The sequence below is a fragment of the Epinephelus lanceolatus genome, chromosome 17, assembly GCF_041903045.1.
Source record: "Epinephelus lanceolatus isolate andai-2023 chromosome 17, ASM4190304v1, whole genome shotgun sequence".
NCBI classification, from domain to species: Eukaryota; Metazoa; Chordata; class Actinopteri; order Perciformes; family Serranidae; genus Epinephelus; species Epinephelus lanceolatus.
This window is the reverse complement of record NC_135750.1, coordinates 35895508-35919332: the sequence shown is the minus strand read 5'-3', so window position 1 is coordinate 35919332 and position 23825 is coordinate 35895508. Positions and strand designations below refer to the sequence as shown.

The 23825-nt window shown below is 45.4% G+C and overlaps 45 non-coding genes across 45 annotated transcripts; 19 read left to right on the top strand and 26 right to left on the bottom strand.

Moving 5' to 3' along the window:
• Positions 1-716: 716 nt before the first annotated feature.
• trnas-gcu (transfer RNA serine (anticodon GCU)) lies at positions 717-798 on the bottom strand. Its single transcript has one exon. It is a non-coding gene; the product is annotated as a tRNA-Ser (tRNA).
• A 112-nt stretch (positions 799-910) lies between these two features.
• On the top strand, positions 911-983 carry trnaa-agc (transfer RNA alanine (anticodon AGC)). The gene has a single exon. It is a non-coding gene; the product is annotated as a tRNA-Ala (tRNA).
• Positions 984-2609: 1626 nt separating this feature from the next.
• trnas-gcu (transfer RNA serine (anticodon GCU)) lies at positions 2610-2691 on the bottom strand. Its single transcript has one exon. It is a non-coding gene; the product is annotated as a tRNA-Ser (tRNA).
• A 112-nt stretch (positions 2692-2803) lies between these two features.
• Positions 2804-2876, top strand: trnaa-agc (transfer RNA alanine (anticodon AGC)). The gene has a single exon. It is a non-coding gene; the product is annotated as a tRNA-Ala (tRNA).
• Positions 2877-3102: 226 nt separating this feature from the next.
• On the bottom strand, positions 3103-3184 carry trnas-gcu (transfer RNA serine (anticodon GCU)). Its single transcript has one exon. It is a non-coding gene; the product is annotated as a tRNA-Ser (tRNA).
• Positions 3185-3296: 112 nt separating this feature from the next.
• On the top strand, positions 3297-3369 carry trnaa-agc (transfer RNA alanine (anticodon AGC)). The gene has a single exon. It is a non-coding gene; the product is annotated as a tRNA-Ala (tRNA).
• A 1180-nt stretch (positions 3370-4549) lies between these two features.
• Positions 4550-4631, bottom strand: trnas-gcu (transfer RNA serine (anticodon GCU)). The gene has a single exon. It is a non-coding gene; the product is annotated as a tRNA-Ser (tRNA).
• Positions 4632-4737: 106 nt separating this feature from the next.
• trnaa-agc (transfer RNA alanine (anticodon AGC)) lies at positions 4738-4810 on the top strand. The gene has a single exon. It is a non-coding gene; the product is annotated as a tRNA-Ala (tRNA).
• A 268-nt stretch (positions 4811-5078) lies between these two features.
• trnas-gcu (transfer RNA serine (anticodon GCU)) lies at positions 5079-5160 on the bottom strand. Its single transcript has one exon. It is a non-coding gene; the product is annotated as a tRNA-Ser (tRNA).
• Positions 5161-6519: 1359 nt separating this feature from the next.
• On the bottom strand, positions 6520-6601 carry trnas-gcu (transfer RNA serine (anticodon GCU)). Its single transcript has one exon. It is a non-coding gene; the product is annotated as a tRNA-Ser (tRNA).
• Positions 6602-6706: 105 nt separating this feature from the next.
• trnaa-agc (transfer RNA alanine (anticodon AGC)) lies at positions 6707-6779 on the top strand. The gene has a single exon. It is a non-coding gene; the product is annotated as a tRNA-Ala (tRNA).
• Positions 6780-7043: 264 nt separating this feature from the next.
• On the bottom strand, positions 7044-7125 carry trnas-gcu (transfer RNA serine (anticodon GCU)). The gene has a single exon. It is a non-coding gene; the product is annotated as a tRNA-Ser (tRNA).
• Positions 7126-7237: 112 nt separating this feature from the next.
• trnaa-agc (transfer RNA alanine (anticodon AGC)) lies at positions 7238-7310 on the top strand. The gene has a single exon. It is a non-coding gene; the product is annotated as a tRNA-Ala (tRNA).
• Positions 7311-8490: 1180 nt separating this feature from the next.
• Positions 8491-8572, bottom strand: trnas-gcu (transfer RNA serine (anticodon GCU)). Its single transcript has one exon. It is a non-coding gene; the product is annotated as a tRNA-Ser (tRNA).
• Positions 8573-8677: 105 nt separating this feature from the next.
• On the top strand, positions 8678-8750 carry trnaa-agc (transfer RNA alanine (anticodon AGC)). Its single transcript has one exon. It is a non-coding gene; the product is annotated as a tRNA-Ala (tRNA).
• Positions 8751-9014: 264 nt separating this feature from the next.
• trnas-gcu (transfer RNA serine (anticodon GCU)) lies at positions 9015-9096 on the bottom strand. The gene has a single exon. It is a non-coding gene; the product is annotated as a tRNA-Ser (tRNA).
• Positions 9097-9201: 105 nt separating this feature from the next.
• Positions 9202-9274, top strand: trnaa-agc (transfer RNA alanine (anticodon AGC)). Its single transcript has one exon. It is a non-coding gene; the product is annotated as a tRNA-Ala (tRNA).
• A 264-nt stretch (positions 9275-9538) lies between these two features.
• trnas-gcu (transfer RNA serine (anticodon GCU)) lies at positions 9539-9620 on the bottom strand. Its single transcript has one exon. It is a non-coding gene; the product is annotated as a tRNA-Ser (tRNA).
• Positions 9621-9726: 106 nt separating this feature from the next.
• trnaa-agc (transfer RNA alanine (anticodon AGC)) lies at positions 9727-9799 on the top strand. Its single transcript has one exon. It is a non-coding gene; the product is annotated as a tRNA-Ala (tRNA).
• A 268-nt stretch (positions 9800-10067) lies between these two features.
• On the bottom strand, positions 10068-10149 carry trnas-gcu (transfer RNA serine (anticodon GCU)). The gene has a single exon. It is a non-coding gene; the product is annotated as a tRNA-Ser (tRNA).
• Positions 10150-10261: 112 nt separating this feature from the next.
• On the top strand, positions 10262-10334 carry trnaa-agc (transfer RNA alanine (anticodon AGC)). Its single transcript has one exon. It is a non-coding gene; the product is annotated as a tRNA-Ala (tRNA).
• Positions 10335-11510: 1176 nt separating this feature from the next.
• Positions 11511-11592, bottom strand: trnas-gcu (transfer RNA serine (anticodon GCU)). Its single transcript has one exon. It is a non-coding gene; the product is annotated as a tRNA-Ser (tRNA).
• Positions 11593-11697: 105 nt separating this feature from the next.
• Positions 11698-11770, top strand: trnaa-agc (transfer RNA alanine (anticodon AGC)). The gene has a single exon. It is a non-coding gene; the product is annotated as a tRNA-Ala (tRNA).
• A 264-nt stretch (positions 11771-12034) lies between these two features.
• trnas-gcu (transfer RNA serine (anticodon GCU)) lies at positions 12035-12116 on the bottom strand. Its single transcript has one exon. It is a non-coding gene; the product is annotated as a tRNA-Ser (tRNA).
• A 453-nt stretch (positions 12117-12569) lies between these two features.
• Positions 12570-12651, bottom strand: trnas-gcu (transfer RNA serine (anticodon GCU)). The gene has a single exon. It is a non-coding gene; the product is annotated as a tRNA-Ser (tRNA).
• Positions 12652-12763: 112 nt separating this feature from the next.
• On the top strand, positions 12764-12836 carry trnaa-agc (transfer RNA alanine (anticodon AGC)). Its single transcript has one exon. It is a non-coding gene; the product is annotated as a tRNA-Ala (tRNA).
• Positions 12837-14016: 1180 nt separating this feature from the next.
• trnas-gcu (transfer RNA serine (anticodon GCU)) lies at positions 14017-14098 on the bottom strand. Its single transcript has one exon. It is a non-coding gene; the product is annotated as a tRNA-Ser (tRNA).
• Positions 14099-14203: 105 nt separating this feature from the next.
• On the top strand, positions 14204-14276 carry trnaa-agc (transfer RNA alanine (anticodon AGC)). The gene has a single exon. It is a non-coding gene; the product is annotated as a tRNA-Ala (tRNA).
• Positions 14277-14540: 264 nt separating this feature from the next.
• On the bottom strand, positions 14541-14622 carry trnas-gcu (transfer RNA serine (anticodon GCU)). Its single transcript has one exon. It is a non-coding gene; the product is annotated as a tRNA-Ser (tRNA).
• A 447-nt stretch (positions 14623-15069) lies between these two features.
• trnas-gcu (transfer RNA serine (anticodon GCU)) lies at positions 15070-15151 on the bottom strand. The gene has a single exon. It is a non-coding gene; the product is annotated as a tRNA-Ser (tRNA).
• A 112-nt stretch (positions 15152-15263) lies between these two features.
• On the top strand, positions 15264-15336 carry trnaa-agc (transfer RNA alanine (anticodon AGC)). The gene has a single exon. It is a non-coding gene; the product is annotated as a tRNA-Ala (tRNA).
• A 1180-nt stretch (positions 15337-16516) lies between these two features.
• On the bottom strand, positions 16517-16598 carry trnas-gcu (transfer RNA serine (anticodon GCU)). Its single transcript has one exon. It is a non-coding gene; the product is annotated as a tRNA-Ser (tRNA).
• Positions 16599-17040: 442 nt separating this feature from the next.
• Positions 17041-17122, bottom strand: trnas-gcu (transfer RNA serine (anticodon GCU)). The gene has a single exon. It is a non-coding gene; the product is annotated as a tRNA-Ser (tRNA).
• A 453-nt stretch (positions 17123-17575) lies between these two features.
• On the bottom strand, positions 17576-17657 carry trnas-gcu (transfer RNA serine (anticodon GCU)). The gene has a single exon. It is a non-coding gene; the product is annotated as a tRNA-Ser (tRNA).
• A 106-nt stretch (positions 17658-17763) lies between these two features.
• trnaa-agc (transfer RNA alanine (anticodon AGC)) lies at positions 17764-17836 on the top strand. The gene has a single exon. It is a non-coding gene; the product is annotated as a tRNA-Ala (tRNA).
• Positions 17837-18104: 268 nt separating this feature from the next.
• On the bottom strand, positions 18105-18186 carry trnas-gcu (transfer RNA serine (anticodon GCU)). The gene has a single exon. It is a non-coding gene; the product is annotated as a tRNA-Ser (tRNA).
• A 112-nt stretch (positions 18187-18298) lies between these two features.
• On the top strand, positions 18299-18371 carry trnaa-agc (transfer RNA alanine (anticodon AGC)). Its single transcript has one exon. It is a non-coding gene; the product is annotated as a tRNA-Ala (tRNA).
• Positions 18372-19551: 1180 nt separating this feature from the next.
• On the bottom strand, positions 19552-19633 carry trnas-gcu (transfer RNA serine (anticodon GCU)). Its single transcript has one exon. It is a non-coding gene; the product is annotated as a tRNA-Ser (tRNA).
• Positions 19634-20075: 442 nt separating this feature from the next.
• Positions 20076-20157, bottom strand: trnas-gcu (transfer RNA serine (anticodon GCU)). The gene has a single exon. It is a non-coding gene; the product is annotated as a tRNA-Ser (tRNA).
• Positions 20158-20269: 112 nt separating this feature from the next.
• trnaa-agc (transfer RNA alanine (anticodon AGC)) lies at positions 20270-20342 on the top strand. The gene has a single exon. It is a non-coding gene; the product is annotated as a tRNA-Ala (tRNA).
• A 1180-nt stretch (positions 20343-21522) lies between these two features.
• On the bottom strand, positions 21523-21604 carry trnas-gcu (transfer RNA serine (anticodon GCU)). The gene has a single exon. It is a non-coding gene; the product is annotated as a tRNA-Ser (tRNA).
• A 105-nt stretch (positions 21605-21709) lies between these two features.
• On the top strand, positions 21710-21782 carry trnaa-agc (transfer RNA alanine (anticodon AGC)). The gene has a single exon. It is a non-coding gene; the product is annotated as a tRNA-Ala (tRNA).
• Positions 21783-22046: 264 nt separating this feature from the next.
• trnas-gcu (transfer RNA serine (anticodon GCU)) lies at positions 22047-22128 on the bottom strand. The gene has a single exon. It is a non-coding gene; the product is annotated as a tRNA-Ser (tRNA).
• A 447-nt stretch (positions 22129-22575) lies between these two features.
• trnas-gcu (transfer RNA serine (anticodon GCU)) lies at positions 22576-22657 on the bottom strand. The gene has a single exon. It is a non-coding gene; the product is annotated as a tRNA-Ser (tRNA).
• A 112-nt stretch (positions 22658-22769) lies between these two features.
• Positions 22770-22842, top strand: trnaa-agc (transfer RNA alanine (anticodon AGC)). The gene has a single exon. It is a non-coding gene; the product is annotated as a tRNA-Ala (tRNA).
• The last annotated feature ends 983 nt before the right edge of the window (positions 22843-23825 follow it).

The following is a 23825-nucleotide window of genomic DNA, read 5'->3' as shown; positions in this document are numbered from 1 at the left end:
CTGGTATACTACAGTAAACTGGACTACGGATGGGATTGGAACCCATGCAGGCAGAGCACAATCGATTAGCAGTACATTGCCTTAAGCTGGGAAACTTCACCTGAGGTTCCTTGTGTTTTCCAGTAAAAGTCAGATCCAGCTCACCTTCCAGAATCTTTACATTGGACCTGAAAGTCAGAAAAAGTGTGGCATCGAGATGAAGTGGAAGGGACGAGGAAGGTGGGGCTGTACTACTGTACTTTGTACAGGGCAGTAAGTTCAAATGGTGGAGCCCTTGCTTAGCACGTGAGAGGTACTTGGGTCGATGCCTTCAGTCTCCCGAGGAGTTTGGGTTGTACTGTGTTTGTAATTACTGGAAATAAATGACTGAAATAAAGAACACAGTGGGACTTCTTGCATCAGTTCAATGAAAAAAATGAAGCTATGTTTTGGTTTCTGGTAGGTTTAAGACCACACCGTAGCTATGATGACAGTTTTGATGCCTACCACCTTAGGGGAGGATGGAGATGAGATGAAGAAACTCCCTGTGTTTCAGAGCTCTTGAAAGCACCAATCTGGTCACGCGACTTGCTTTTACACTTAAAGTGCATTCTTAACGTTAGTTGGCTTGCTTTGGACATGGTCTGGAGGATCTGAGCTTTTTGTTCCAAAGATAACGGAGAAGGTTATTTCGTTGACAGGTAATTTTTTAGGGCAGCTTAAAGGCAACTGAATTAGGACGAGAGTGGGATTCGAACCCACGCGTGCAGAGCACAATGGGTTAGCAGTCCATCGCCTTAACCACTCGGCCACCTCGTCTCTGGTGAGTCACTTTTCAGGTGACCACCGCGCCGGATACCATAAAGACGAACAAAGAACAAAGTTGACCCTAACTCAACTTTTTTTGCAATGCAATTCATCACTTTTCAAAGGGGAATTAGCTCAAATGGTAGAGCGCTCGCTTAGCATGCGAGAGGTAGCGGGATCGATGCCCGCATTCTCCACATGCTTTACTTCCAGTTGAGGAGATAATGAGTGAAAGTCAGTGATATATAAAACACTGACTGGATGGAAAGAGTGACATACTGTCTAGCACCTCATATCACTGCCTGAAGTGAAACCTGTGGTTTGCAAGCTTAGAGGCCGTTTACACGTCGCCGGCTATTTTCATAAACGGACATTTCACCATCTCCGTTTTCAAAAAGATCTTCGTTTACACTTACCCGTGTATATATACACAAAAGCATGCCAAACCTGTAGGTGGCAGTGTAACGAGAGGCTCAAGCCTTCCATGTATCCATTGTCACCATAGCAACATAGGTCGCACTTTTGACAAAGGCGCAAGTTCCGGCGCATACTGTGACGTCGGCTGCCTATAACTCCGTTTATCTCCGTTTATCTCAGTTTATCTCAGTTTACATGCAAACGCGCAACCGGAGATTTCCAAAATCTCCACTCTGGCCGGAGTTTTTAGAAAGACTCGTTTTCAGAGGAGAAATCTCCGTTTGCGTGTAAACGAAGGGCACAAACGAAGGAAGATATCTCCGTTTATCAAAATCACCGAGTATGTGTAAATGGCCTCTTAGTCACACTGCTCATTGCTTGAAAGGGTGTAACATGTATCCCTTTGAGAGGGCAAGTAGGTTCCCTGCAACATCTGCCTGTGACAAATCAGAGTGCATCTTGCAAGAATGGCCCTCTTTCCTAACCCATTGTCTTTGGTTTACTACGGAGACTCAAAAATTCTAACAAAAATTGCCTCCACCACATGGCAATACCCATGCCACTGAACAAGCGGCCCTCTGCACGCATGGACACTTCTCTTCAGACTATCCATTGCAGGAGTGAATTCAGCCCTGTTTTTGGCTGGTCTAAGCTGCCCTGTGGTTGCTTTATCCTGGTGTCTGGCAGCTACTGGTATACTACAGTAAACTGGACTACGGATGGGATTGGAACCCATGCAGGCAGAGCACAATCAATTAGCAGTACATTGCCTTAAGCTGGGAAACTTCACCTGAGGTTCCTTGTGTTTTCCAGTAAAAGTCAGCTCCAGCTCACCTTCCAGAATCTTTACATTGGACCTGAAAGTCAGAAAAAGTGTGGCATCGAGATGAAGTGGAAGGGACGAGGAAGGTGGGGCTGTACTACTGTACTTTGTACAGGGCAGTAAGTTCAAATGGTGGAGCCCTTGCTTAGCATGTGAGAGGTACTTGGGTCGATGCCTTCAGTCTCCCGAGGAGTTTGGGTTGTACTGTGTTTGTAATTACTGGAAATAAATGACTGAAATAAAGAACACAGTGGGACTTCTTGCATCAGTTCAATGAAAAAAATGAAGCTATGTTTTGGTTTCTGGTAGGTTTAAGACCACACCGTAGCTATGATGACAGTTTTGATGCCTACCACCTTAGGGGAGGATGGAGATGAGATGAAGAAACTCCCTGTGTTTCAGAGCTCTTGAAAGCACCAATCTGGTCACGCGACTTGCTTTTACACTTAAAGTGCATTCTTAACGTTAGTTGGCTTGCTTTGGACATGGTCTGGAGGATCTGAGCTTTTTGTTCCAAAGATAACGGAGAAGGTTATTTCGTTGACAGGTAATTTTTTAGGGCAGCTTAAAGGCAACTGAATTAGGACGAGAGTGGGATTCGAACCCACGCGTGCAGAGCACAATGGGTTAGCAGTCCATCGCCTTAACCACTCGGCCACCTCGTCTCTGGTGAGTCACTTTTCAGGTGACCACCGCGCCGGATACCATAAAGACGAACAAAGAACAAAGTTGACCCTAACTCAACTTTTTTTGCAATGCAATTCATCAGTTTTCAAAGGGGAATTAGCTCAAATGGTAGAGCGCTCGCTTAGCATGCGAGAGGTAGCGGGATCGATGCCCGCATTCTCCACATGCTTTACTTCCAGTTGAGGAGATAATGAGTGAAAGTCAGTGATATATAAAACACTGACTGGATGGAAAGAGTGACATACTGTCTAGCACCTCATATCACTGCCTGAAGTGAAACCTGTGGTTTGCAAGCTTAGTCACACTGCTCTTTGCTTGAAAGGGTGTAACATGTATCCCTTTGAGAGGGCAAGGTAATTTTTTAGGGCAGCTTAAAGGCAACTGAATTACGACGAGGGTGGGATTCGAACCCACGCGTGCAGAGCACAATGGATTAGCAGTCCATCGCCTTAACCACTCGGCCACCTCGTCTCTGGTGACTCACTTTTCAGGTGACCACCGAGCCGGATACCATAAAGACGAACAAAGAACAAAGTTGACCCTAACTCAACTTTTTTTGCAATGCAATTCATCAGTTTTCAAAGGGGAATTAGCTCAAATGGTAGAGCGCTCGCTTAGCATGCGAGAGGTAGCGGGATCGATGCCCGCATTCTCCACATGCTTTACTTCCAGTTGAGGAGATAATGAGTGAAAGTAAGTGATATATAAAACACTGATTGGATGGAAAGAGTGACATACTGTCTAGCACCTCATATCACTGCCTGAAGTGAAACCTGTGGTTTGCAAGCTTAGTCACACTGCTCATTGCTTGAAAGGGTGTAACATGTATCCCTTTGAGAGGGCAAGTAGGTTCCCTGCAACATCTGCCTGTGACAAATCAGAGTGCATCTTGCAAGAATGGCCCTCTTTCCTAACCCATTGTCTTTGGTTTACTACGGAGACTCAAAAATTCTAACAAAAATTGCCTCCACCACATGGCAATACCCATGCCACTGAACAAGCGGCCCTCTGCACACATGGACACTTCTCTTCAGACTATCCATTGCAGAAGTGAATTCAGCCCTGTTTTTGGCTGGTCTAAGCTGCCCTGTGGTTGCTTTATCCTGGTGTCTGGCAGCTACTGGTATACTACAGTAAACTGGACTACGGATGGGATTGGAACCCATGCAGGCAGAGCACAATCGATTAGCAGTACATTGCCTTAAGCTGGGAAACTTCACCTGAGGTTCCTTGTGTTTTCCAGTAAAAGTCAGCTCCAGCTCACCTTCCAGAATCTTTACATTGGACCTGAAAGTCAGAAAAAGTGTGGCATCGAGATGAAGTGGAAGGGACGAGGAAGGTGGGGCTGTACTACTGTACTTTGTACAGGGCAGTAAGTTCAAATGGTGGAGCCCTTGCTTAGCATGTGAGAGGTACTTGGGTCGATGCCTTCAGTCTCCCGAGGAGTTTGGGTTGTACTGTGTTTGTAATTACTGGAAATAAATGACTGAAATAAAGAACACAGTGGGACTTCTTGCATCAGTTCAATGAAAAAAATGAAGCTATGTTTTGGTTTCTGGTAGGTTTAAGACCACACCGTAGCTATGATGACAGTTTTGATGCCTACCACCTTAGGGGAGGATGGAGATGAGATGAAGAAACTCCCTGTGTTTCAGAGCTCTTGAAAGCACCAATCTGGTCACGCGACTTGCTTTTACACTTAAAGTGCATTCTTAACGTTAGTTGGCTTGCTTTGGACATGGTCTGGAGGATCTGAGCTTTTTGTTCCAAAGATAACGGAGAAGGTTATTTCGTTGACAGGTAATTTTTTAGGGCAGCTTAAAGGCAACTGAATGACGACGAGGGTGGGATTCGAACCCACGCGTGCAGAGCACAATGGATTAGCAGTCCATCACCTTAACCACTCGGCCACCTCGTCTCTGGTGACTCACTTTTCAGGTGACCACCGAGCCGGATATCATAAAGACGAACAAAGTTGACCCTAACTCAATTTTATTTTGCAATGCAATTCATCAGTTTTCAAAGGGGAATTAGCTCAAATGGTAGAGCGCTCGCTTAGCATGCGAGAGGTAGCGGGATCGATGCCCGCATTCTCCACATGCTTTACTTCCAGTTGAGGAGATAATGAGTGAAAGTAAGTGATATATAAAACACTGATTGGATGGACAGAGTGAAAGTAAGTGATATATAAAACACTGATTGGATGGAAAGAGTGACATACTGTCAAGCACATCTTATCACTGCCTGAAGTGACACCTGTGGTTTGCAAGCTCAGTCACACTGCTCTTTGCTTGAAAGGGTGTAACATGTATCCCTTTGAGAGGTCAAGGTAATTTTTTAGGGCAGCTTAAAGGCAACTGAATGACGACGAGGGTGGGATTCGAACCCACGCGTGTAGAGCACAATGGATTAGCAGTCCATCGCCTTAACCACTCGGCCACCTCGTCTCTGGTGACTCACTTTTCAGGTGACCACCGAGCCGGATACCATAAAGACGAACAAAGTTGACCCTAACTCAACTTTATTTTGCAATGAAATTCATCAGTTTTCAAAAGGGAATCAGTTCAAATGGTAGAGCGCTCGCTTAGCATGCGAGAGGTAGCGGGATCGATGCCCGCATTCTCCACATGCTTTACTTCCAGTTGAGGAGATAATGAGTGAAAGTAAGTGATATATAAAACACTGATTGGATGGAAAGAGTGACATACTGTCTAGCACCTCATATCACTGCCTGAAGTGAAACCTGTGGTTTGCAAGCTTAGTCACACTGCTCATTGCTTGAAAGGGTGTAACATGTATCCCTTTGAGAGGGCAAGTAGGTTCCCTGCAACATCTGCCTGTGACAAATCAGAGTGCATCTTGCAAGAATGGCCCTCTTTCCTAACCCATTGTCTTTGGTTTACTACGGAGACTCAAAAATTCTAACAAAAATTGCCTCCACCACATGGCAATACCCATGCCACTGAACAAGCGGCCCTCTGCACACATGGACACTTCTCTTCAAACTATCCATTGCAGGAGTGAATTCAGCCCTGTTTTTGGCTGGTCTAAGCTGCCCTGTGGTTGCTTTATCCTGGTGTCTGGCAGCTACTGGTATACTACAGTAAACTGGACTACGGATGGGATTGGAACCCATGCAGGCAGGGCACAATCGATTAGCAGTACATTGCCTTAAGCTGGGAAACTTCACCTGAGGTTCCTTGTGTTTTCCAGTAAAAGTCAGCTCCAGCTCACCTTCCAGAATCTTTACATTGGACCTGAAAGTCAGAAAAAGTGTGGCATCGAGATGAAGTGGAAGGGACGAGGAAGGTGGGGCTGTACTACTGTACTTTGTACAGGGCAGTAAGTTCAAATGGTGGAGCCCTTGCTTAGCATGTGAGAGGTACTTGGGTCGATGCCTTCAGTCTCCCGAGGAGTTTGGGTTGTACTGTGTTTGTAATTACTGGAAATAAATGACTGAAATAAAGAACACAGTGGGACTTCTTGCATCAGTTCAATGAAAAAAATGAAGCTATGTTTTGGTTTCTGGTAGGTTTAAGACCACACCGTAGCTATGATGACAGTTTTGATGCCTACCACCTTAGGGGAGGATGGAGATGAGATGAAGAAACTCCCTGTGTTTCAGAGCTCTTGAAAGCACCAATCTGGTCACGCGACTTGCTTTTACACTTAAAGTGCATTCTTAACGTTAGTTGGCTTGCTTTGGACATGGTCTGGAGGATCTGAGCTTTTTGTTCCAAAGATAACGGAGAAGGTTATTTCGTTGACAGGTAATTTTTTAGGGCAGCTTAAAGGCAACTGAATGACGACGAGGATGGGATTCGAACCCACGCGTGCAGAGCACAATGGATTAGCAGTCCATCGCCTTAACCACTCGGCCACCTCGTCTCTGGTGACTCACTTTTCAGGTGAACACCGAGCCGGATACCATAAAGACGAACAAAGTTGACCCTAACTCAACTTTTTTTGCAATGCAATTCATCAGTTTTCAAAGGGGAATTAGCTCAAATGGTAGAGCGCTCGCTTAGCATGCGAGAGGTAGCGGGATCGATGCCCGCATTCTCCACATGCTTTACTTCCAGTTGAGGAGATAACGAGTGAAAGTGATATATAAAACACTGATTGGATGGACAGAGTGATAATAAGTGATATATAAAACACTGACTGGATGGAAAGAGTGACATACTGTCAAGCACATCTTATCACTGCCTGAAATGACACCTGTGGTTTGCAAGCTTAGTCACACTGCTCTTTGCTTGAAAGGGTGTAACATGTATCCCTTTGAGAGGGCAAGGTAATTTTTTAGGGCAGCTTAAAGGCAACTGAATGACGACGAGGGTGGGATTCGAACCCACGCGTGCAGAGCACAATGGATTAGCAGTCCATCGCCTTAACCACTCGGCCACCTCGTCTCTGGTGACTCACTTTTCAGGTGACCACCGAGCCGGATACCATAAAGACGAACAAAGAACAAAGTTGACCCTAACTCAACTTTTTTTGCAATGCAATTCATCAGTTTGCAAAGGGGAATTAGCTCAAATGGTAGAGCGCTCGCTTAGCATGCGAGAGGTAGCGGGATCGATGCCCGCATTCTCCACATGCTTTACTTCCAGTTGAGGAGATAATGAGTGAAAGTAAGTGATATATAAAACACTGATTGGATGGAAAGAGTGACATACTGTCTAGCACCTCATATCACTGCCTGAAGTGAAACCTGTGGTTTGCAAGCTTAGTCACACTGCTCATTGCTTGAAAGGGTGTAACATGTATCCCTTTGAGAGGGCAAGTAGGTTCCCTGCAACATCTGCCTGTGACAAATCAGAGTGCATCTTGCAAGAATGGCCCTCTTTCCTAACCCATTGTCTTTGGTTTACTACGGAGACTCAAAAATTCTAACAAAAATTGCCTCCACCACATGGCAATACCCATGCCACTGAACAAGCGGCCCTCTGCACGCATGGACACTTCTCTTCAGACTATCCATTGCAGGAGTGAATTCAGCCCTGTTTTTGGCTGGTCTAAGCTGCCCTGTGGTTGCTTTATCCTGGTGTCTGGCAGCTACTGGTATACTACAGTAAACTGGACTACGGATGGGATTGGAACCCATGCAGGCAGAGCACAATCAATTAGCAGTACATTGCCTTAAGCTGGGAAACTTCACCTGAGGTTCCTTGTGTTTTCCAGTAAAAGTCAGCTCCAGCTCACCTTCCAGAATCTTTACATTGGACCTGAAAGTCAGAAAAAGTGTGGCATCGAGATGAAGTGGAAGGGACGAGGAAGGTGGGGCTGTACTACTGTACTTTGTACAGGGCAGTAAGTTCAAATGGTGGAGCCCTTGCTTAGCATGTGAGAGGTACTTGGGTCGATGCCTTCAGTCTCCCGAGGAGTTTGGGTTGTACTGTGTTTGTAATTACTGGAAATAAATGACTGAAATAAAGAACACAGTGGGACTTCTTGCATCAGTTCAATGAAAAAAATGAAGCTATGTTTTGGTTTCTGGTAGGTTTAAGACCACACCGTAGCTATGATGACAGTTTTGATGCCTACCACCTTAGGGGAGGATGGAGATGAGATGAAGAAACTCCCTGTGTTTCAGAGCTCTTGAAAGCACCAATCTGGTCACGCGACTTGCTTTTACACTTAAAGTGCATTCTTAACGTTAGTTGGCTTGCTTTGGACATGGTCTGGAGGATCTGAGCTTTTTGTTCCAAAGATAACGGAGAAGGTTATTTCGTTGACAGGTAATTTTTTAGGGCAGCTTAAAGGCAACTGAATGACGACGAGGGTGGGATTCGAACCCACGCGTGCAGAGCACAATGGATTAGCAGTCCATCGCCTTAACCACTCGGCCACCTCGTCTCTGGTGACTCACTTTTCAGGTGACCACCGAGCCGGATACCATAAAGACGAACAAAGTCGACCCTAACTCAACTTTTTTTGCAATGCAATTCATCAGTTTTCAAAGGGGAATTAGCTCAAATGGTAGAGCGCTCGCTTAGCATGCGAGAGGTAGCGGGATCGATGCCCGCATTCTCCACATGCTTTACTTCCAGTTGAGGAGATAACGAGTGAAAGTGATATATAAAACACTGATTGGATGGACAGAGTGATAATAAGTGATATATAAAACACTGACTGGATGGAAAGAGTGACATACTGTCAAGCACATTTCATCACTGCCTGAAGTGAAACCTGTGGCTTGCAAGCTTAGTCACACTGCTCTTTGCTTGAAAGGGTGTAACATGCATCCCTTTGAGAGGGCAAGGTAATTTTTTAGGGCAGTTTAAAGGTAACTGAATGACGACGAGGGTGGGATTCGAACCCACGCGTGCAGAGCACAATGGATTAGCAGTCCATCGCCTTAACCACTCGGCCACCTCGTCTCTGGTGACTCACTTTTCAGGTGACCACCGAGCCGGATACCATAAAGACGAACAAAGTTGACCCTAACTCAACTTTTTTTGCAATGCAATTCATCAGTTTTCAAAGGGGAATTAGCTCAAATGGTAGAGCGCTCGCTTAGCATGCGAGAGGTAGCGGGATCGATGCCCGCATTCTCCACATGCTTTACTTCCAGTTGAGGAGATAACGAGTGAAAGTGATATATAAAACACTGATTGGATGGACAGAGTGATAATAAGTGATATATAAAACACTGACTGGATGGAAAGAGTGACATACTGTCAAGCACATCTTATCACTGCCTGAAATGACACCTGTGGTTTGCAAGCTTAGTCACACTGCTCTTTGCTTGAAAGGGTGTAACATGTATCCCTTTGAAAGGGCAAGGTAATTTTTTAGGGCAGCTTAAAGGCAACTGAATGACGACGAGGGTGGGATTCGAACCCACGCGTGCAGAGCACAATGGATTAGCAGTCCATCGCCTTAACCACTCGGCCACCTCGTCTCTGGTGACTCACTTTTCAGGTGACCACCGAGCCGGATACCATAAAGACGAACAAAGTTGACCCTAACTCAACTTTTTTTTGCAATGCAATTCATCAGTTTTCAAAGGGGAATTAGCTCAAATGGTAGAGCGCTCGCTTAGCATGCGAGAGGTAGCGGGATCGATGCCCGCATTCTCCACATGCTTTACTTCCAGTTGAGGAGATAACGAGTGAAAGTAAGTGATATATAAAACACTGACTGGATGGACAGAGTGAAAATAAGTGATATATAAAACACTGACTGTATAGAAAGAGTGACATACTGTCAAGCACATCTCATCACTGCCTGAAGTGAAACCTGTGGCTTGCAAGCTTAGTCACACTGCTCTTTGCTTGAAAGGGTGTAACATGTATCCCTTTGAGAGGGCAAGGTAATTTTTTAGGGCAGCTTAAAGGCAACTGAATGACGACGAGGGTGGGATTCGAACCCACGCGTGCAGAGCACAATGGATTAGCAGTCCATCGCCTTAACCACTCGGCCACCTCGTCTCTGGTGACTCACTTTTCAGGTGACCACCGAGCCAGATACCATAAAGACGAACAAAGAACAAAGTTGACCCTAACTCAACTTTTTTTGCAATGCAATTCATCAGTTTTCAAAGGGGAATTAGCTCAAATGGTAGAGCGCTCGCTTAGCATGCGAGAGGTAGCGGGATCGATGCCCGCATTCTCCACATGCTTTACTTCCAGTTGAGGAGATAACGAGTGAAAGTGATATATAAAACACTGATTGGATGGAAAGAGTGACATACTGTCTAGCACCTCATATCACTGCCTGAAGTGAAACCTGTGGTTTGCAAGCTTAGTCACACTGCTCATTGCTTGAAAGGGTGTAACATGTATCCCTTTGAGAGGGCAAGTAGGTTCCCTGCAACATCTGCCTGTGACAAATCAGAGTGCATCTTGCAAGAATGGCCCTCTTTCCTAACCCATTGTCTTTGGTTTACTACGGAGACTCAAAAATTCTAACAAAAATTGCCTCCACCACATGGCAATACCCATGCCACTGAACAAGCGGCCCTCTGCACACATGGACACTTCTCTTCAAACTATCCATTGCAGGAGTGAATTCAGCCCTGTTTTTGGCTGGTCCAAGCTGCCCTTTGGTTGCTTTATCCTGGTGTCTGGCAGCTACTGGTATACTACAGTAAACTGGACTACGGATGGGATTGGAACCCATGCAGGCAGGGCACAATCGATTAGCAGTACATTGCCTTAAGCTGGGAAACTTCACCTGAGGTTCCTTGTGTTTTCCAGTAAAAGTCAGCTCCAGCTCACCTTCCAGAATCTTTACATTGGACCTGAAAGTCAGAAAAAGTGTGGCATCGAGATGAAGTGGAAGGGACGAGGAAGGTGGGGCTGTACTACTGTACTTTGTACAGGGCAGTAAGTTCAAATGGTGGAGCCCTTGCTTAGCATGTGAGAGGTACTTGGGTCGATGCCTTCAGTCTCCCGAGGAGTTTGGGTTGTACTGTGTTTGTAATTACTGGAAATAAATGACTGAAATAAAGAACACAGTGGGACTTCTTGCATCAGTTCAATGAAAAAAATGAAGCTATGTTTTGGTTTCTGGTAGGTTTAAGACCACACCGTAGCTATGATGACAGTTTTGATGCCTACCACCTTAGGGGAGGATGGAGATGAGATGAAGAAACTCCCTGTGTTTCAGAGCTCTTGAAAGCACCAATCTGGTCACGCGACTTGCTTTTACACTTAAAGTGCATTCTTAACGTTAGTTGGCTTGCTTTGGACATGGTCTGGAGGATCTGAGCTTTTTGTTCCAAAGATAACGGAGAAGGTTATTTCGTTGACAGGTAATTTTTTAGGGCAGCTTAAAGGCAACTGAATGACGACGAGGGTGGGATTCGAACCCACGCGTGCAGAGCACAATGGATTAGCAGTCCATCGCCTTAACCACTCGGCCACCTCGTCTCTGGTGACTCACTTTTCAGGTGACCACCGAGCCGGATACCATAAAGACGAACAAAGTTGACCCTAACTCAACTTTTTTTGCAATGCAATTCATCAGTTTTCAAAGGGGAATTAGCTCAAATGGTAGAGCGCTCGCTTAGCATGCGAGAGGTAGCGGGATCGATGCCCGCATTCTCCACATGCTTTACTTCCAGTTGAGGAGATAACGAGTGAAAGTGATATATAAAACACTGATTGGATGGACAGAGTGATAATAAGTGATATATAAAACACTGACTGGATGGAAAGAGTGACATACTGTCAAGCACATCTTATCACTGCCTGAAATGACACCTGTGGTTTGCAAGCTTAGTCACACTGCTCTTTGCTTGAAAGGGTGTAACATGTATCCCTTTGAGAGGGCAAGGTAATTTTTTAGGGCAGCTTAAAGGCAACTGAATGACGACGAGGGTGGGATTCGAACCCACGCGTGCAGAGCACAATGGATTAGCAGTCCATCGCCTTAACCACTCGGCCACCTCGTCTCTGGTGACTCACTTTTCAGGTGACCACCGAGCCGGATACCATAAAGACGAACAAAGAACAAGGTTGATCCTAACTCAACTTTTTTTGCAATGCAATTCATCAGTTTGCAAAGGGGAATTAGCTCAAATGGTAGAGCGCTTGCTTAGCATGCGAGAGGTAGCGGGATCGATGCCCGCATTCTCCACATGCTTTACTTCCAGTTGAGGAGATAACGAGTGAAAGTAAGTGATATATAAAACACTGATTGGATGGAAAGAGTGAAAGTAAGTGATATATAAAACACTGATTGGATGGAAAGAGTGACATACTGTCAAGCACATCTTATCACTGCCTGAAGTGACACCTGTGGTTTGCAAGCTTAGTCACACTGCTCTTTGCTTGAAAGGGTGTAACATGTATCCCTTTGAGAGGGCAAGGTAATTTTTTAGGGCAGCTTAAAGGCAACTGAATGACGACGAGGGTGGGATTCGAACCCACGCGTGCAGAGCACAATGGATTAGCAGTCCATCGCCTTAACCACTCGGCCACCTCGTCTCTGGTGACTCACTTTTCAGGTGAACACCGAGCCGGATACCATAAAGACGAACAAAGAACAAAGTTGACCCTAACTCAACTTTTTTTGCAATGCAATTCATCAGTTTTCAAAGGGGAATTAGCTCAAATGGTAGAGCGCTCGCTTAGCATGCGAGAGGTAGCGGGATCGATCCCCGCATTCTCCACATGCTTTACTTCCAGTTGAGGAGATAATGAGTGAAAGTAAGTGATATATAAAACACTGATTGGATGGAAAGAGTGACATACTGTCTAGCACCTCATATCACTGCCTGAAGTGAAACCTGTGGTTTGCAAGCTTAGTCACACTGCTCATTGCTTGAAAGGGTGTAACATGTATCCCTTTGAGAGGGCAAGTAGGTTCCCTGCAACATCTGCCTGTGACAAATCAGAGTGCATCTTGCAAGAATGGCCCTCTTTCCTAACCCATTGTCTTTGGTTTACTACGGAGACTCAAAAATTCTAACAAAAATTGCCTCCACCACATGGCAATACCCATGCCACTGAACAAGCAGCCCTCTGCACACATGGACACTTCTCTTCAAACTATCCATTGCAGGAGTGAATTCAGCCCTGTTTTTGGCTGGTCTAAGCTGCCCTGTGGTTGCTTTATCCTGGTGTCTGGCAGCTACTGGTATACTACAGTAAACTGGACTACGGATGGGATTGGAACCCATGCAGGCAGAGCACAATCGATTAGCAGTACATTGCCTTAAGCTGGGAAACTTCACCTGAGGTTCCTTGTGTTTTCCAGTAAAAGTCAGCTCCAGCTCACCTTCCAGAATCTTTACATTGGACCTGAAAGTCAGAAAAAGTGTGGCATCGAGATGAAGTGGAAGGGACGAGGAAGGTGGGGCTGTACTACTGTACTTTGTACAGGGCAGTAAGTTCAAATGGTGGAGCCCTTGCTTAGCATGTGAGAGGTACTTGGGTCGATGCCTTCAGTCTCCCGAGGAGTTTGGGTTGTACTGTGTTTGTAATTACTGGAAATAAATGACTGAAATAAAGAACACAGTGGGACTTCTTGCATCAGTTCAATGAAAAAAATGAAGCTATGTTTTGGTTTCTGGTAGGTTTAAGACCACACCGTAGCTATGATGACAGTTTTGATGCCTACCACCTTAGGGGAGGATGGAGATGAGATGAAGAAACTCCCTGTGTTTCAGAGCTCTTGAAAGCACCAATCTGGTCACGCGACTTGCTTTTACACTTAAAGTGCATTCTTAACGTTAGTTGGCTTGCTTTGGACATGGTCTGGAGGATCTGAGCTTTTTGTTCCAAAGATAACGGAGAAGGTTATTTCGTTGACAGGTAATTTTTTAGGGCAGCTTAAAGGCAACTGAATGACGACGAGGGTGGGATTCGAACCCACGCGTGCAGAGCACAATGGATTAGCAGTCCATCGCCTTAACCACTCGGCCACCTCGTCTCTGGTGACTCACTTTTCAGGTGAACACCGAGCCGGATACCATAAAGACGAACAAAGTTGACCCTAACTCAACTTTTTTTGCAATGCAATTCATCAGTTTTCAAAGGGGAATTAGCTCAAATGGTAGAGCGCTCGCTTAGCATGCGAGAGGTAGCGGGATCGATGCCCGCATTCTCCACATGCTTTACTTCCAGTTGAGGAGATAACGAGTGAAAGTGATATATAAAACACTGATTGGATGGACAGAGTGATAATAAGTGATATATAAAACACTGACTGGATGGAAAGAGTGACATACTGTCAAGCACATCTTATCACTGCCTGAAATGACACCTGTGGTTTGCAAGCTTAGTCACACTGCTCTTTGCTTGAAAGGGTGTAACATGTATCCCTTTGAGAGGGCAAGGTAATTTTTTAGGGCAGCTTAAAGGCAACTGAATGACGACGAGGGTGGGATTCGAACCCACGCGTGCAGAGCACAATGGATTAGCAGTCCATCGCCTTAACCACTCGGCCACCTCGTCTCTGGTGACTCACTTTTCAGGTGACCACCGAGCCGGATACCATAAAGACGAACAAAGTTGACCCTAACTCAACTTTTTTTTGCAATGCAATTCATCAGTTTTCAAAGGGGAATTAGCTCAAATGGTAGAGCGCTCGCTTAGCATGCAAGAGGTAGCGGGATCGATGCCCGCATTCTCCACATGCTTTACTTCCAGTTGAGGAGATAACGAGTGAAAGTAAGTGATATATAAAACACTGACTGGATGGACAGAGTGAAAATAAGTGATATATAAAACACTGACTGTATAGAAAGAGTGACATACTGTCAAGCACATCTCATCACTGCCTGAAGTGAAACCTGTGGCTTGCAAGCTTAGTCACACTGCTCTTTGCTTGAAAGGGTGTAACATGTATCCCTTTGAGAGGGCAAGGTAATTTTTTAGGGCAGCTTAAAGGCAACTGAATGACGACGAGGGTGGGATTCGAACCCACGCGTGCAGAGCACAATGGATTAGCAGTCCATCGCCTTAACCACTCGGCCATCTCGTCTCTGGTGACTCACTTTTCAGGTGACCACCGAGCCGGATACCATAAAGACGAACAAAGAACAAAGTTGACCCTAACTCAACTTTTTTTGCAATGCAATTCATCAGTTTTCAAAGGGGAATTAGCTCAAATGGTAGAGCGCTCGCTTAGCATGCGAGAGGTAGCGGGATCGATGCCCGCATTCTCCACATGCTTTACTTCCAGTTGAGGAGATAATGAGTGAAAGTAAGTGATATATAAAACACTGATTGGATGGAAAGAGTGACATACTGTCTAGCACCTCATATCACTGCCTGAATTGAAACCTGTGGTTTGCAAGCTTAGTCACACTGCTCATTGCTTGAAAGGGTGTAACATGTATCCCTTTGAGAGGGCAAGTAGGTTCCCTGCAACATCTGCCTGTGACAAATCAGAGTGCATCTTGCAAGAATGGCCCTCTTTCCTAACCCATTGTCTTTGGTTTACTACGGAGACTCAAAAATTCTAACAAAAATTGCCTCCACCACATGGCAATACCCATGCCACTGAACAAGCGGCCCTCTGCACACATGGACACTTCTCTTCAGACTATCCATTGCAGGAGTGAATTCAGCCCTGTTTTTGGCTGGTCTAAGCTGCCCTGTGGTTGCTTTATCCTGGTGTCTGGCAGCTACTGGTATACTACAGTAAACTGGACTACGGATGGGATTGGAACCCATGCAGGCAGGGCACAATCGATTAGCAGTACATTGCCTTAAGCTGGGAAACTTCACCTGAGGTTCCTTGTGTTTTCCAGTAAAAGTCAGCTCCAGCTCACCTTCCAGAATCTTTACATTGGACCTGAAAGTCAGAAAAAGTGTGGCATCGAGATGAAGTGGAAGGGACGAGGAAGGTGGGGCTGTACTACTGTACTTTGTACAGGGCAGTAAGTTCAAATGGTGGAGCCCTTGCTTAGCATGTGAGAGGTACTTGGGTCGATGCCTTCAGTCTCCCGAGGAGTTTGGGTTGTACTGTGTTTGTAATTACTGGAAATAAATGACTGAAATAAAGAACACAGTGGGACTTCTTGCATCAGTTCAATGAAAAAAATGAAGCTATGTTTTGGTTTCTGGTAGGTTTAAGACCACACCGTAACTATGATGACAGTTTTGATGCCTACCACCTTAGGGGAGGATGGAGATGAGATGAAGAAACTCCCTGTGTTTCAGAGCTCTTGAAAGCACCAATCTGGTCACGCAACTTGCTTTTACACTTAAAGTGCATTCTTAACGTTAGTTGGCTTGCTTTGGACATGGTCTGGAGGATCTGAGCTTTTTGTTCCAAAGATAACGGAGAAGGTTATTTCGTTGACAGGTAATTTTTTAGGGCAGCTTAAAGGCAACTGAATGACGACGAGGGTGGGATTCGAACCCACGCGTGCAGAGCACAATGGATTAGCAGTCCATCGCCTTAACCACTCGGCCACCTCGTCTCTGGTGACTCACTTTTCAGGTGACCACCGAGCCGGATACCATAAAGACGAACAAAGTTGACCCTAACTCAACTTTTTTTGCAATGCAATTCATCAGTTTTCAAAGGGGAATTAGCTCAAATGGTAGAGCGCTCGCTTAGCATGCGAGAGGTAGCGGGATCGATGCCCACATTCTCCACATGCTTTACTTCCAGTTGAGGAGATAACGAGTGAAAGTGATATATAAAACACTGATTGGATGGACAGAGTGATAATAAGTGATATATAAAACACTGACTGGATGGAAAGAGTGACATACTGTCAAGCACATTTCATCACTGCCTGAAGTGAAACCTGTGGCTTGCAAGCTTAGTCACACTGCTCTTTGCTTGAAAGGGTGTAACATGCATCCCTTTGAGAGGGCAAGGTAATTTTTTAGGGCAGTTTAAAGGTAACTGAATGACGACGAGGGTGGGATTCGAACCCACGCGTGCAGAGCACAATGGATTAGCAGTCCATCGCCTTAACCACTCGGCCACCTCGTCTCTGGTGACTCACTTTTCAGGTGACCACCGAGCCGGATACCATAAAGACGAACAAAGAACAAGGTTGATCCTAACTCAACTTTTTTTGCAATGCAATTCATCAGTTTGCAAAGGGGAATTAGCTCAAATGGTAGAGCGCTTGCTTAGCATGCGAGAGGTAGCGGGATCGATGCCCGCATTCTCCACATGCTTTACTTCCAGTTGAGGAGATAACGAGTGAAAGTAAGTGATATATAAAACACTGATTGGATGGAAAGAGTGAAAGTAAGTGATATATAAAACACTGATTGGATGGAAAGAGTGACATACTGTCAAGCACATCTTATCACTGCCTGAAGTGACACCTGTGGTTTGCAAGCTTAGTCACACTGCTCTTTGCTTGAAAGGGTGTAACATGTATCCCTTTGACAGGTCAAGGTAATTTTTTAGGGCAGCTTAAAGGCAACTGAATGACGATGAGGGTGGGATTCGAACCCACGCGTGCAAAGCACAATGGATTAGCAGTCCATCGCCTTAACCACTCGGCCACCTCGTCTCTGGTGACTCACTTTTCAGGTGACCACCGAGCCGGATACCATAAAGACGAACAAAGTTGACCCTAACTCAACTTTTTTTTGCAATGCAATTCATCAGTTTTCAAAGGGGAATTAGCTCAAATGGTAGAGCGCTCGCTTAGCATGCGAGAGGTAGCGGGATCGATGCCCGCATTCTCCACATGCTTTACTTCCAGTTGAGGAGATAACGAGTGAAAGTAAGTGATATATAAAACACTGACTGGATGGACAGAGTGAAAATAAGTGATATATAAAACACTGACTGTATAGAAAGAGTGACATACTGTCAAGCACATCTCATCACTGCCTGAAGTGAAACCTGTGGCTTGCAAGCTTAGTCACACTGCTCTTTGCTTGAAAGGGTGTAACATGTATCCCTTTGAGAGGGCAAGGTAATTTTTTAGGGCAGCTTAAAGGCAACTGAATGACGACGAGGGTGGGATTCGAACCCACGCGTGCAGAGCACAATGGATTAGCAGTCCATCGCCTTAACCACTCGGCCACCTCGTCTCTGGTGACTCACTTTTCAGGTGACCACCGAGCCGGATACCATAAAGACGAACAAAGAACAAAGTTGACCCTAACTCAACTTTTTTTGCAATGCAATTCATCAGTTTGCAAAGGGGAATTAGCTCAAATGGTAGAGCGCTCGCTTAGCATGCGAGAGGTAGCGGGATCGATGCCCGCATTCTCCACATGCTTTACTTCCAGTTGAGGAGATAATGAGTGAAAGTAAGTGATATATAAAACACTGATTGGATGGAAAGAGTGACATACTGTCTAGCACCTCATATCACTGCCTGAAGTGAAACCTGTGGTTTGCAAGCTTAGTCACACTGCTTATTGCTTGAAAGGGTGTAACATGTATCCCTTTGAGAGGGCAAGTAGGTTCCCTGCAACATCTGCCTGTGACAAATCAGAGTGCATCTTGCAAGAATGGCCCTCTTTCCTAACCCATTGTCTTTGGTTTACTACGGAGACTCAAAAATTCTAACAAAAATTGCCTCCACCACATGGCAATACCCATGCCACTGAACAAGCGGCCCTCTGCACACATGGACACTTCTCTTCAAACTATCCATTGCAGGAGTGAATTCAGCCCTGTTTTTGGCTGGTCTAAGCTGCCCTGTGGTTGCTTTATCCTGGTGTCTGGCAGCTACTGGTATACTACAGTAAACTGGACTACGGATGGGATTGGAACCCATGCAGGCAGAGCACAATCGATTAGCAGTACATTGCCTTAAGCTGGGAAACTTCACCTGAGGTTCCTTGTGTTTTCCAGTAAAAGTCAGCTCCAGCTCACCTTCCAGAATCTTTACATTGGACCTGAAAGTCAGAAAAAGTGTGGCATCGAGATGAAGTGGAAGGGACGAGGAAGGTGGGGCTGTACTACTGTACTTTGTACAGGGCAGTAAGTTCAAATGGTGGAGCCCTTGCTTAGCATGTGAGAGGTACTTGGGTCGATGCCTTCAGTCTCCCGAGGAGTTTGGGTTGTACTGTGTTTGTAATTACTGGAAATAAATGACTGAAATAAAGAACACAGTGGGACTTCTTGCATCAGTTCAATGAAAAAAATGAAGCTATGTTTTGGTTTCTGGTAGGTTTAAGACCACACCGTAGCTATGATGACAGTTTTGATGCCTACCACCTTAGGGGAGGATGGAGATGAGATGAAGAAACTCCCTGTGTTTCAGAGTTCTTGAAAGCAATAATCTGGTCACGCGACTTGCTTTTACACTTAAAGTGCATTCTTAACGTTAGTTGGCTTGCTTTGGACATGTTCTGGAGGATCTGAGCTTTTTGTTCCAAAGATAACGGAGAAGGTTATTTCGTTGACAGGTAATTTTTTAGGGCAGCTTAAAGGCAACTGAATGACGACGAGGGTGGGATTCGAACCCACGCGTGCAGAGCACAATGGATTAGCAGTCCATCGCCTTAACCACTCGGCCACCTCGTCTCTGGTGACTCACTTTTCAGGTGACCACCGAGCCGGATACCATAAAGACGAACAAAGTTGACCCTAACTCAACTTTTTTTGCAATGCAATTCATCAGTTTCCAAAGGGGAATTAGCTCAAATGGTAGAGCGCTTGCTTAGCATGCGAGAGGTAGCGGGATCGATGCCCGCATTCTCCACATGCTTTACTTCCAGTTGAGGAGATAACGAGTGAAAGTGATATATAAAACACTGATTGGATGGACAGAGTGATAATAAGTGATATATAAAACACTGACTGGATGGAAAGAGTGACATACTGTCAAGCACATCTTATCACTGCCTGAAATGACACCTGTGGTTTGCAAGCTTAGTCACACTGCTCTTTGCTTGAAAGGGTGTAACATGTATCCCTTTGAGAGGGCAAGGTAATTTTTTAGGGCAGCTTAAAGGCAACTGAATGACGACGAGGGTGGGATTCGAACCCACGCGTGCAGAGCACAATGGATTAGCAGTCCATCGCCTTAACCACTCGGCCACCTCGTCTCTGGTGACTCACTTTTCAGGTGACCACCGAGCCGGATACCATAAAGACGAACAAAGAACAAAGTTGACCCTAACTCAACTTTTTTTGCAATGCAATTCATCACTTTTCAAAGGGGAATTAGCTCAAATGGTAGAGCGCTCGCTTAGCATGCGAGAGGTAGCGGGATCGATGCCCGCATTCTCCACATGCTTTACTTCCAGTTGAGGAGATAATGAGTGAAAGTAAGTGATATATAAAACACTGATTGGATGGAAAGAGTGACGTACTGTCTAGCACCTCATATCACTGCCTGAAGTGAAACCTGTGGTTTGCAAGCTTAGTCACACTGCTCATTGCTTGAAAGGGTGTAACATGTATCCCTTTGAGAGGGCAAGTAGGTTCCCTGCAACATCTGCCTGTGACAAATCAGAGTGCATCTTGCAAGAATGGCCCTCTTTCCTAACCCATTGTCTTTGGTTTACTACGGAGACTCAAAAATTCTAACAAAAATTGCCTCCACCACATGGCAATACCCATGCCACTGAACAAGCGGCCCTCTGCACACATGGACACTTCTCTTCAAACTATCCATTGCAGGAGTGAATTCAGCCCTGTTTTTGGCTGGTCTAAGCTGCCCTGTGGTTGCTTTATCCTGGTGTCTGGCAGCTACTGGTATACTACAGTAAACTGGACTACGGATGGGATTGGAACCCATGCAGGCAGAGCACAATCGATTAGCAGTACATTGCCTTAAGCTGGGAAACTTCACCTGAGGTTCCTTGTGTTTTCCAGTAAAAGTCAGCTCCAGCTCACCTTCCAGAATCTTTACATTGGACCTGAAAGTCAGAAAAAGTGTGGCATCGAGATGAAGTGGAAGGGACGAGGAAGGTGGGGCTGTACTACTGTACTTTGTACAGGGCAGTAAGTTCAAATGGTGGAGCCCTTGCTTAGCATGTGAGAGGTACTTGGGTCGATGCCTTCAGTCTCCCGAGGAGTTTGGGTTGTACTGTGTTTGTAATTACTGGAAATAAATGACTGAAATAAAGAACACAGTGGGACTTCTTGCATCAGTTCAATGAAAAAAATGAAGCTATGTTTTGGTTTCTGGTAGGTTTAAGACCACACCGTAGCTATGATGACAGTTTTGATGCCTACCACCTTAGGGGAGGATGGAGATGAGATGAAGAAACTCCCTGTGTTTCAGAGCTCTTGAAAGCACCAATCTGGTCACGCGACTTGCTTTTACACTTAAAGTGCATTCTTAACGTTAGTTGGCTTGCTTTGGACATGGTCTGGAGGATCTGAGCTTTTTGTTCCAAAGATAACGGAGAAGGTTATTTCGTTGACAGGTAATTTTTTAGGGCAGCTTAAAGGCAACTGAATGACGACGAGGGTGGGATTCGAACCCACGCGTGCAGAGCACAATGGATTAGCAGTCCATCGCCTTAACCACTCGGCCACCTCGTCTCTGGTGACTCACTTTTCAGGTGAACACCGAGCCGGATACCATAAAGACGAACAAAGTTGACCCTAACTCAACTTTTTTTGCAATGCAATTCATCAGTTTTCAAAGGGGAATTAGCTCAAATGGTAGAGCGCTCGCTTAGCATGCGAGAGGTAGCGGGATCGATGCCCGCATTCTCCACATGCTTTACTTCCAGTTGAGGAGATAACGAGTGAAAGTGATATATAAAACACTGATTGGATGGACAGAGTGATAATAAGTGATATATAAAACACTGACTGGATGGAAAGAGTGACATACTGTCAAGCACATCTTATCACTGCCTGAAATGACACCTGTGGTTTGCAAGCTTAGTCACACTGCTCTTTGCTTGAAAGGGTGTAACATGTATCCCTTTGAGAGGGCAAGGTAATTTTTTAGGGCAGCTTAAAGGCAACTGAATGACGACGAGGGTGGGATTCGAACCCACGCGTGCAGAGCACAATGGATTAGCAGTCCATCGCCTTAACCACTCGGCCACCTCGTCTCTGATGACTCACTTTTCAGGTGACCACCGAGCCGGATACCATAAAGACGAACAAAGTTGACCCTAACTCAACTTTTTTTTGCAATGCAATTCATCAGTTTTCAAAGGGGAATTAGCTCAAATGGTAGAGCGCTCGCTTAGCATGCAAGAGGTAGTGGGATCGATGCCCGCATTCTCCACATGCTTTACTTCCAGTTGAGGAGATAACGAGTGAAAGTAAGTGATATATAAAACACTGACTGGATGGACAGAGTGAAAATAAGTGATATATAAAACACTGACTGTATAGAAAGAGTGACATACTGTCAAGCACATCTCATCACTGCCTGAAGTGAAACCTGTGGCTTGCAAGCTTAGTCACACTGCTCTTTGCTTGAAAGGGTGTAACATGTATCCCTTTGAGAGGGCAAGGTAATTTTTTAGGGCAGCTTAAAGGCAACTGAATGACGACGAGGGTGGGATTCGAACCCACGCGTGCAGAGCACAATGGATTAGCAGTCCATCGCCTTAACCACTCGGCCACCTCGTCTCTGGTGACTCACTTTTCAGGTGACCACCGAGCCGGATACCATAAAGACGAACAAAGAACAAAGTTGACCCTAACTCAACTTTTTTTGCAATGCAATTCATCAGTTTTCAAAGGGGAATTAGCTCAAATGGTAGAGCGCTCGCTTAGCATGCGAGAGGTAGCGGGATCGATGCCCGCATTCTCCACATGCTTTACTTCCAGTTGAGGAGATAATGAGTGAAAGTAAGTGATATATAAAACACTGATTGGATGGAAAGAGTGACATACTGTCTAGCACCTCATATCACTGCCTGAAGTGAAACCTGTGGTTTGCAAGCTTAGTCACACTGCTTATTGCTTGAAAGGGTGTAACATGTATCCCTTTGAGAGGGCAAGTAGGTTCCCTGCAACATCTGCCTGTGACAAATCAGAGTGCATCTTGCAAGAATGGCCCTCTTTCCTAACCCATTGTCTTTGGTTTACTACGGAGACTCAAAAATTCTAACAAAAATTGCCTCCACCACATGGCAATACCCATGCCACTGAACAAGCGGCCCTCTGCACACATGGACACTTCTCTTCAAACTATCCATTGCAGGAGTGAATTCAGCCCTGTTTTTGGCTGGTCTAAGCTGCCCTGTGGTTGCTTTATCCTGGTGTCTGGCAGCTACTGGTATACTACAGTAAACTGGACTACGGATGGGATTGGAACCCATGCAGGCAGAGCACAATCGATTAGCAGTACATTGCCTTAAGCTGGGAAACTTCACCTGAGGTTCCTTGTGTTTTCCAGTAAAAGTCAGCTCCAGCTCACCTTCCAGAATCTTTACATTGGACCTGAAAGTCAGAAAAAGTGTGGCATCGAGATGAAGTGGAAGGGACGAGGAAGGTGGGGCTGTACTACTGTACTTTGTACAGGGCAGTAAGTTCAAATGGTGGAGCCCTTGCTTAGCATGTGAGAGGTACTTGGGTCGATGCCTTCAGTCTCCCGAGGAGTTTGGGTTGTACTGTGTTTGTAATTACTGGAAATAAATGACTGAAATAAAGAACACAGTGGGACTTCTTGCATCAGTTCAATGAAAAAAATGAAGCTATGTTTTGGTTTCTGGTAGGTTTAAGACCACACCGTAGCTATGATGACAGTTTTGATGCCTACCACCTTAGGGGAGGATGGAGATGAGATGAAGAA